Source organism: Magnolia sinica, chromosome 10 (genome assembly GCF_029962835.1).
Source record: "Magnolia sinica isolate HGM2019 chromosome 10, MsV1, whole genome shotgun sequence".
Lineage (NCBI taxonomy): Eukaryota > Viridiplantae > Streptophyta > Magnoliopsida > Magnoliales > Magnoliaceae > Magnolia > Magnolia sinica.
The window spans coordinates 16,856,524-16,864,780 of record NC_080582.1 but is presented as its reverse complement, the minus strand read 5'-3'; the positions used below and the strand labels follow the sequence as shown (position 1 = coordinate 16,864,780).

Sequence of the window (8,257 nt, the reverse complement as noted above, 5' to 3'; positions counted from 1 at the left end):
TCATCACGCTATATAACACGCGTGTGCTAGCAAAGCCCATCCACCCTCAGGTACACGTGCCATTATTAACATGCGGGGAAAATCGGAGCTTTCTGTCATGTGGGCAACACTTTTAGATCTTCTGCCTAGAAATTCGCCCGTTTCATTTCTTAGGTGGGCCACATGATCTAAAACAAATGAACGGCCATAAAAATTGTTCTTACAGTCAGTTTACTTTGTATACCGTGGTCCACCTGAGGTGTCGGACGGCCCTAATTTTTCACGAAGAAGATCTAATAATCGTTTAAAGCCACACAAAAAACTAACATCCATAAAACATGTTCCCCCATTGTCACATGTGCCCGCTTGTGCAATTAGCAAACCTACCTCCGGCAATGGACGCGGATAGGCTACTAACAGGTCGAGTAGCGAGAATGCTAATGAAGTGACGTCACAAAGTTCCGTAGGCCCACCATGATGTATGTTTTAGGGTAATATCAGAAGAATGAATTACATCTAAGGCTCCAGTGAACCCCACCACAGAAAATAGTGGGGAGAGTGATGCCACTGTTAAAAACTTCTAAAAGCTACAAAAGTTTTTGATCAAGCTGATATTTGTGGTTTTCCTTCTTTAATGTATTTTTTAACTTTTAAACATGTTAGATTTTGAAAAAACATCACGATGGGCCTTAGGAAAGTTTCAACGGTGGGCATCTATCTTAGCACTGTTTTCTATGGTAGGGTCCACTACAGCTTTGGATCTGCCCCATTCTTCAGCTCATATCTTAAAATGATATCTCCAAATGGATGGACGTTGTTGATACAACATATACATCATAGTAGGGTCCACATAATTGGGTGATGTAACTTCAGTGGCTAGTCTCGCTACTCAACGTTTAAGTATCTAATCCGCGTCCTCGGGCAACTTCCAAATGTGGGGTCCACTCCTAAAACCCGCAGTGGGGGAAACGGATTGGCTACTCCCCCTGACACCAACCTCGTGGCTGGTGGTCGGTGCTCTATGGGCCCTACCATGATGTATGTGTTTCATCCATTCCGTTTATCAATTTTTACAGAAAATTTTAGGCTTGATCTCAAAATTGAGAGGGATATCAATCTCAGGTAGACCACACCACATGAAAACAACAGTGATTGAATATCCACCATTAAAATCCTCCTAAGGCTCACTGTACTGTTTATTTGGCATCCAATCTGTTGATTAGGTCATACAGGCCCAGATGAAGGGAAAAAACAAAAATCAGCTTGATCCAAAACTTTTATGGCCCCCAAAATGTTTTTAATGGTCGATGCTCATTCAACACTGTTTCCTATAATGTGGTCCACTTGAGATTGGGATATGCCTCATTTTTGGCCTCATACCATAAAATGATCTTTAAAAATAGATGAACGGTATAGATGAAACATATATATATCATGGTGGACCCATAGAGCACCAACCATCAGCCATTGGCTGGTGTCAGGGGGAGTAGCCAGTCCGTTTCTCGCAGTGTGCGACTGTGCGAGACGCGGATTTCCTGCTAAAACCTTTTGCAGGAAGTTCCTGCGCTGTGAACTTGGGTGGGGCCCGCGGACGCGGATTTCCTGCGAAAGCCTTTCACAGGAAGTTCTTGTGCAAGATTCTGTGTGGGGCCCACTATGATGTTTGTGAGAAAGCCACTCCGTTCATCCGTTTTTCGAGTTCATTTCAGGATATGCGACCAAAATTAAGGATGATAAAAAAATCAAGTGAGCCACACGAGAGGAAATAGTGGAGATTTAATGACCACAGTTGAAACATTTAAATGGATACAAAAGTTTTGTATCGGTTTAATTTCTTTGCTTTTTCACTTCATCTCAGTGAAAATGACCTTATAAACGGTTTGGATGAAATATAAACATTAAGGTGGATCCTGGGAAGGTTTCAATGGTAAGAATTCCTTTCCCCACTGTTTCATTTGGTATGGCCCACTTGAGTTTTGGATCCCAATAATTTTCGGTCTTATGTCTAAAAATGAGCTCAAAAAACGGATGGACGGGTTGGATTTCTAACAAACATCACAATGGGCCCCATCCAGAATCCTTGCGCAGGAACTTCTTGCGAAAGGCTTTCCCAGGAAATCCGCATCGGGGTCCGCTGTGATGTTTGTCATGAATCCACTCTATCCATCCGTTTTGTGAGCTAATATTAGGAAGTAGACCAAAATCCAACAGGATCCAAGACTCAATGACTCAATTGAGCCGTACTAAAGGAAAAGGTCTTTAGAGAAACTCCTACCGTTGAAACTTCCCTGGGTTCAACAGTGATGTATACATGCCATCCATACCGTTAATAACGTCATTCCTACTGGGATGAACTGGAAACATAAATATTAGCATGATTTGAAACTTCTGTGGCCCATGAATATTTCAACTGTGGACGTTCAATTATCACGTTTTCAGCCCACTTGAGAATTGTACAGGTTCATTTTTAGCCTTATATCTTAAAATGAACTCACAAAACGTATGAATGGTAAGGATTTATCACAAACATTCTAGTGGGCCCCACCTGCGTTCCCAGCGTAGAAACTTCCTGTGAAAGGCTTTGGCGGGAAATCCGAGTTCGACTGTGCGCGGACGCGGATTTCCTGCGAAAGCCTTTCGCAGGAAGTTCCTGCGCTGGGAACCCAGGTGGGGCCTACTGTGATGTTTGTGAGAAATCCTCCCCGTCCATCCGTTTTGTGAGTGTATTTTAGGATGTGAGACCAAAAATGAACCGTATCCAATACTCAAGTGGGCCGAAAATGGGATAATTGAACGTCCACAGTTGAAATATTCGTGGGCCAACAGAAGTTTTGAATCATGCTAATATTTATGTTTTCACTTCATCCCAGTAGGAATGACGTTATTAACGGTATGGATGGCATGTAAACATCACTGTCGAACCCAGGGAGGTTTCAATGGTAGAAATTTCCCTAACTACCTTTTCCTTTAATACGGCTCACTTGAGTCTTGGATCCTGCAAAAAAATTTTCTACTCCCCTAAAATGAACTCAAAAAACTGATGGACGGAGTAGATTCCTGAAAAACATCACGGTGGGCCCCACCTGGGTTCCCAGCGCAGGAACTTCTTGCGAAAGGCTTTCGCAGGAAATCCGCGTCCACTGTGCGCTATACGGACGCCGACGCGGATTTACTGCAATGCCTTTCGCAGGAAGTCCCTGCGCAAGGATTCCGGTGGGGCTCTCCTATGTGTTTTTGAGAAACCCATCTGTCCATCTGTTTTTGACAACTAATTTTAAGACATGCGATGAAAAATGAAGTGGTTCAAAAACTAAGTGTGGATCAAAAACTCAACTGGGTAACCTTAGAGGAAATATCGGGGAAAGAAATTTCTACCATTGAAACCTCTCTGAGCTTTACCTAGATGTTTATATGCCATCCAGACCGTTTATAAGGTCATTAACACTGGGATGAAGTGAAAATAATTCAAAAATTTCCTGACACAAAATTTTTATGGCTAGAAGAATATTTTAACAATTCACGCTGAATCCTTAATATTTTCTCTGTGTGACCCACTTAAGTCTTTGGATACGCATAACTTTTTTGTGTCATGCATGAGAACTCAAAACGGATGAACGGGTGGATTTCTAAAAAACATATCGGTGGGCCCCACCCAGCATTCTTGCGCAGGAACTTCTGCGAAGGGCTTTAGCAGCGCGTGTCAGCTACTGACGGAGTCAGTAGTAAAATTGGCTACTAAACTGAAGTCACTAGCTTCTATTTCCCCACCATGATATATGTGTTGTATCCACACCGTCCATTTATTTGTAGAAATCATTTTAAGGCATGAGCCAAGACGTAGATCCAAAGCTCAAGTGGCCCACCAAAGAAACCAGTGGAGATTGAACGCTTACCGATAAAAACTTCATAATGCCACGTAAGTTTTCAATGTAGCTGTATTTGTGTTTTCCCTCCGTCTACGTCTTTATTAACTTATGAACAGGTTAGATCTCAAATAAACATCATGGTGGGCCCAAAACGGTTTCAACGGTGGCGTCACTGCCCTGCTGTTTTCTGTGGTGGGGTCCACTTGATCTTTCGATCTGATCATTCTTTGCTCATGCTTTAAAAATATCTCTCCAAATGGATGGACGGCGTGGATACAACACACATCTTGGTGGGTCTATAGAATTTGGTGACGTCACTTCAGTAGCAAAGTTCGCTCCGGACGCTGTAGATAAGGACGCGGATTGCGTCCTACCCCCGCCCGGACGGTAATCCGTCCGGGCAGGGCTCTGTGGGGTCCACAGTGATGTAAGTGTTTTATCCACGCCGTTAATTATTTTTCTCAGTTCATTTTAAGGTAAGATGAAAAATATTAGACAGGTATAGGTCTTAAGTGGACCACAAAGTGGGGATTGAACGTACACCATTAAAAAGTTCTTGGGAGCTGAAGAAGTTTCGAATCAAGTTTATATTTGTGTTTTCACTTCATCCACGTCTACATGACCTTATTAATATGTTGGATGGTAAAAAAAATCACAGTGGCCCTCGTAAAGGTTTCAACGGTAAGTATCATTACCACTGCAGCTTCCTTTGGTGTGGTTCATTGGAGCTGCGGACCTGCTCATTTTTTAAGCAAGAACTTAAAATGTTCTAATAAAAGCGATTAACGGCGTGGATAAAACACTTACATCACTTTGGGCCCCACAGAGCCCTGCCCGGACGGATTACCGTCCGGCTGGGGATAGGACGCAATCCGCGTCCCCGTAGATAGCTGATCCGACGTCCGTACAATGCGCACATCCAATGCAAAAATCTCGTACGAGGATTTCCCGCGAAAGTCTCTGGCAGAAAGTTACTGGGACGTAGGTGGGGTCCTCCGTGATGTTTTTGAGAAATCAATGCCGTCCATCCGTTTTTAGAGCTTAATTTAGGGCATGCTACAAAAATTTGAGGTAGATCAACAACTTAAGTGGCTTACACGAGAGGGAAAATTGTTAAAGAAATGCATACCGTTGAAACCTTCCCGGGCTTCGTCTTGACGTTTATATGCCATCCAAACCGTTTATAAGGTCATTGAATCCCCACAGTTTCTCGTGTGGACCACTTGAGTTTTCGATCAGGCTCATTTTTAGTTGGTTACCCTAGAATGAGCATGCAAAACGGATGGACGGGGTGGATTTCTCAAAAACATTGAAGTCGATCCTACCTAAATCCGAGCGCAGGAGCGAAAGCCTTAGCGGGAAACCCGTGTCCAAATATCTGTTCTTCCAAAACACAACGCATACGAGAAAGAAGGTTTTAGGAGGGTTTAAGGCGCTTTACCTCTCTCTCTCTCACGATTTCTTTCCAACCTTCTCGTCGATCTGCCAATCTCATGCAATTTCCCCTTCTCATCTCCTCCTGTCTCCTTCAAAAATCTCCCAATTTGATGTACTGTAGCAGCTGCGACAAGCTGTATCTCTCTTATCATCTTCCCTACAAATCACTCCAACCAATCCAATCCCTTTTGTCCAATCCAAAAACCCAAGAAATCCCACTCAAATCCATCCAAATCCACCCAAAAGATGTTGCGGAACATCTTGAAACACGCCTCCTCATCGAAGAAGCTTCGGTTCCTCAGTGGCCCATCTCTCCTACCCACTTCCGCCTTTCTGGGTTCTTCCCAAAATCCAATCTTTCCTGATAAAATCCGGCCGTTTGATCTCAAGCCCAGTGTAAATTTTGCGTTTCCCGAGATGGGTTTCTACCGGAATGGTGAATTATCGCCTTGGGATGAAGAGAGGATTAAATCTTCTGGCGCGTTCTTTGTGAGGAGGTGTTTCGGGCCCAAAGCCCGGTCGAATTTTGGGATCCGCGAAATGGGTTTTGGCCAAAATGGCAAATTGTCGTCATTTGGTGGGTATTTTGATAATCCATTTGGTTTTTGTAAGCATTTGAATCCAGCGATGGGTTTTGCTAGCGTTGCGGAGGCAGTCTCTTCGACGGATGCTGATGAAGAGGTCTCTGTAGTTGAGGAAGTAGGTGAATTCAGGCAGAAGCAGCACAAACCACCAGGGGGAATTGGGCACGGGAAGCTGTGTGCCCTTCTCAGAAGGCAAGAGAAGACGGAGGTGGAGGCATGGGAGCAGTCAGTGAAGGAATACAAGGAACTTCTCATGGACATGTGCCAGCAGAAGCTGGCGCTGAACCTGCCATTCATGAAATCCCTGTTCCTGGGCTGGTTTGAGCCGTTGCGGAATTGTATAGCCAAGGAGCAGGGGTTTTGCAGGGAAGGAAAGAACAAGGCGGCATATGCAAGGTACTTTGATCAAGATGGCGGTCATCACGATGCATACGTTGATGGGGCTGCTGATGACTGGGAGTGAGCATGGGAGTGCCAGGGTAGTCCAGGCGGCTTGCCAGGTCGGCAAAGCCATCGAGAATGAGGTGGGTTACTAGTGTTTTTCTCCTTTCTTTCTTTTTTCTTTCTTTCTCCAATATTTGCTTTGTTTGGATGTACTATTGAGTTGGGTTCCAGTAATTTAGATGCAACGAAGTGAAGTGAATGACCATGCTTAGTTGTTCTTGAACCCAATGTTTGAGGCTGCCTTTGGATGCAGTATTGAATTGAATTGCAGTTATTGAGTTCAATAGATAGAAAAAACAAATTTCAGCCACATTCATTTCTAGTCCGAGTCGAAAGTTGTGTAAGGGTGTGTTTGGATTGGTGGAATCCAAAAATTAGATTTGGAAAGGAAAATGTCACATCAGAGGAAATCTGTGGAAAATAATTCTAAATAACATGTTTGTTTTAGCATTTATGATTTCCATGGAAATGTGTATAGGTCAATGGTAAAAAAGTGAGAGCTCTTTCTAAAAAACATGTGGAAATCTCCATTTCTTGAGGAAATGGTAATCACTGTTTTTTCAAGGAAAACTGTGTGACGCAGGACAACTAACCACTTGCTCTAAAAGCTCAAACTGATAGAGCGTGGCAAATCAATCCATTTATCTCATAGCCCAGGTTAGGCCCTCGGCCGAACCCCCCTCGTGGGCCTCACTTTACATGGGTCTCGCCTCACATGGGGCCGCCCACCTCGAGTGTGCCCCCGCTTCACACAGGCCACCCTACTCAAGCCCGGTGTGAAAATGCCCCTGCATTACTGTGGAAATGGAAATCACTTAAAAAAAAAACGGAAAACTATGGAAATGGAAATCGATTTCCACAACTGCTTTTGTTTTTCAAATGGAGGAAAACCTCGCATATGAGGAAAATGATTTCTTTTCCAGGGTAGAAAAGAGAATTCGGCCACTCCAAATGAGCTCTAATTGCAATTTGATGCCTGATCCATTCTATGAATACTTTGGAAGGCAGTTGCAATTTAATGTTGAACTAGTTACTGTGACTCGATTGAATTTAATAGTACATCCAGATGCAGCATGTTTACTGACCCACATGAATGAATGTAATCACAAGTAAGATCTGGTTATTGATTCTAATTAAAGTGGGGCTAACCAAAATTTAGACATTTTACTTTTTTGCAACTTCATTACTGCAATGTAAAAGTCAAATGTACATCCGTTAAGCAAGCAGTTTTCTTGCTACTGATTTGCAAAACACAGAGCCTTTTTTCCCTTTCAGTGATTTCGAAGCTTGTTAATTCTGGCTGTTTGACACCAGCATCAACCAGATGCTGCCATGAATCTATTGTGAACTGCCATACCACCTTATTGAAGAATCTAGGACACCTCACTTTTGTGTTGGCTTCATACCTTAAAACAGCTAGACTCTTGTGATAAACAGGACCTTATATATAATGGCAGACGGCGTGTTTCAAACCTGAGGTCTCGGATTCAAGCCCAGCTTAGTTATTAAAAAAAGGGAGTCCACATTCTCACCCCAGAAGAGATCTATTCACCATTAGAAGAGACCACATTAACATCGACTCAAATAAAACAATAGTGCAGCACAGTTCTCATAGTCATTTTCTTTGGGAAAAGAAAATGAAAATGTATCAGGCCAAAGGCATTAAGAAAGAATGGGTTCCCAAATATAGAGATGGACGACTCACATCCTCTTTAGCCAAAGACTCAGCAATACAATTTTCCCTTCTACCTATGCTGGTGAGCAAAATGCTTAGCCTAGAGGATACATCCCAGATATCACCAAATGCGAAACACAACTCCCAAGGCTCAGAATTTTCTCGAGTCACTTTTCACAACCAATGTGACAACTCCCTGCTAAAGATGTAGTTCTCTTACTCATAGTTGCTGAAGATATTTGAAATTTTATATTAGTTGGTAAGTTTGGGCT

At 43.1% G+C, this 8,257-nt stretch overlaps 1 pseudogene; it reads left to right on the top strand.

Annotated features, from left to right (window-relative positions):
- Nucleotides 1–5,214: 5,214 nt before the first annotated feature.
- The window catches only part of LOC131258076 (DNA-directed RNA polymerase 1B, mitochondrial-like), a 60,230-nt pseudogene continuing 57,187 nt past the window's right edge, over nucleotides 5,215–8,257 (top strand).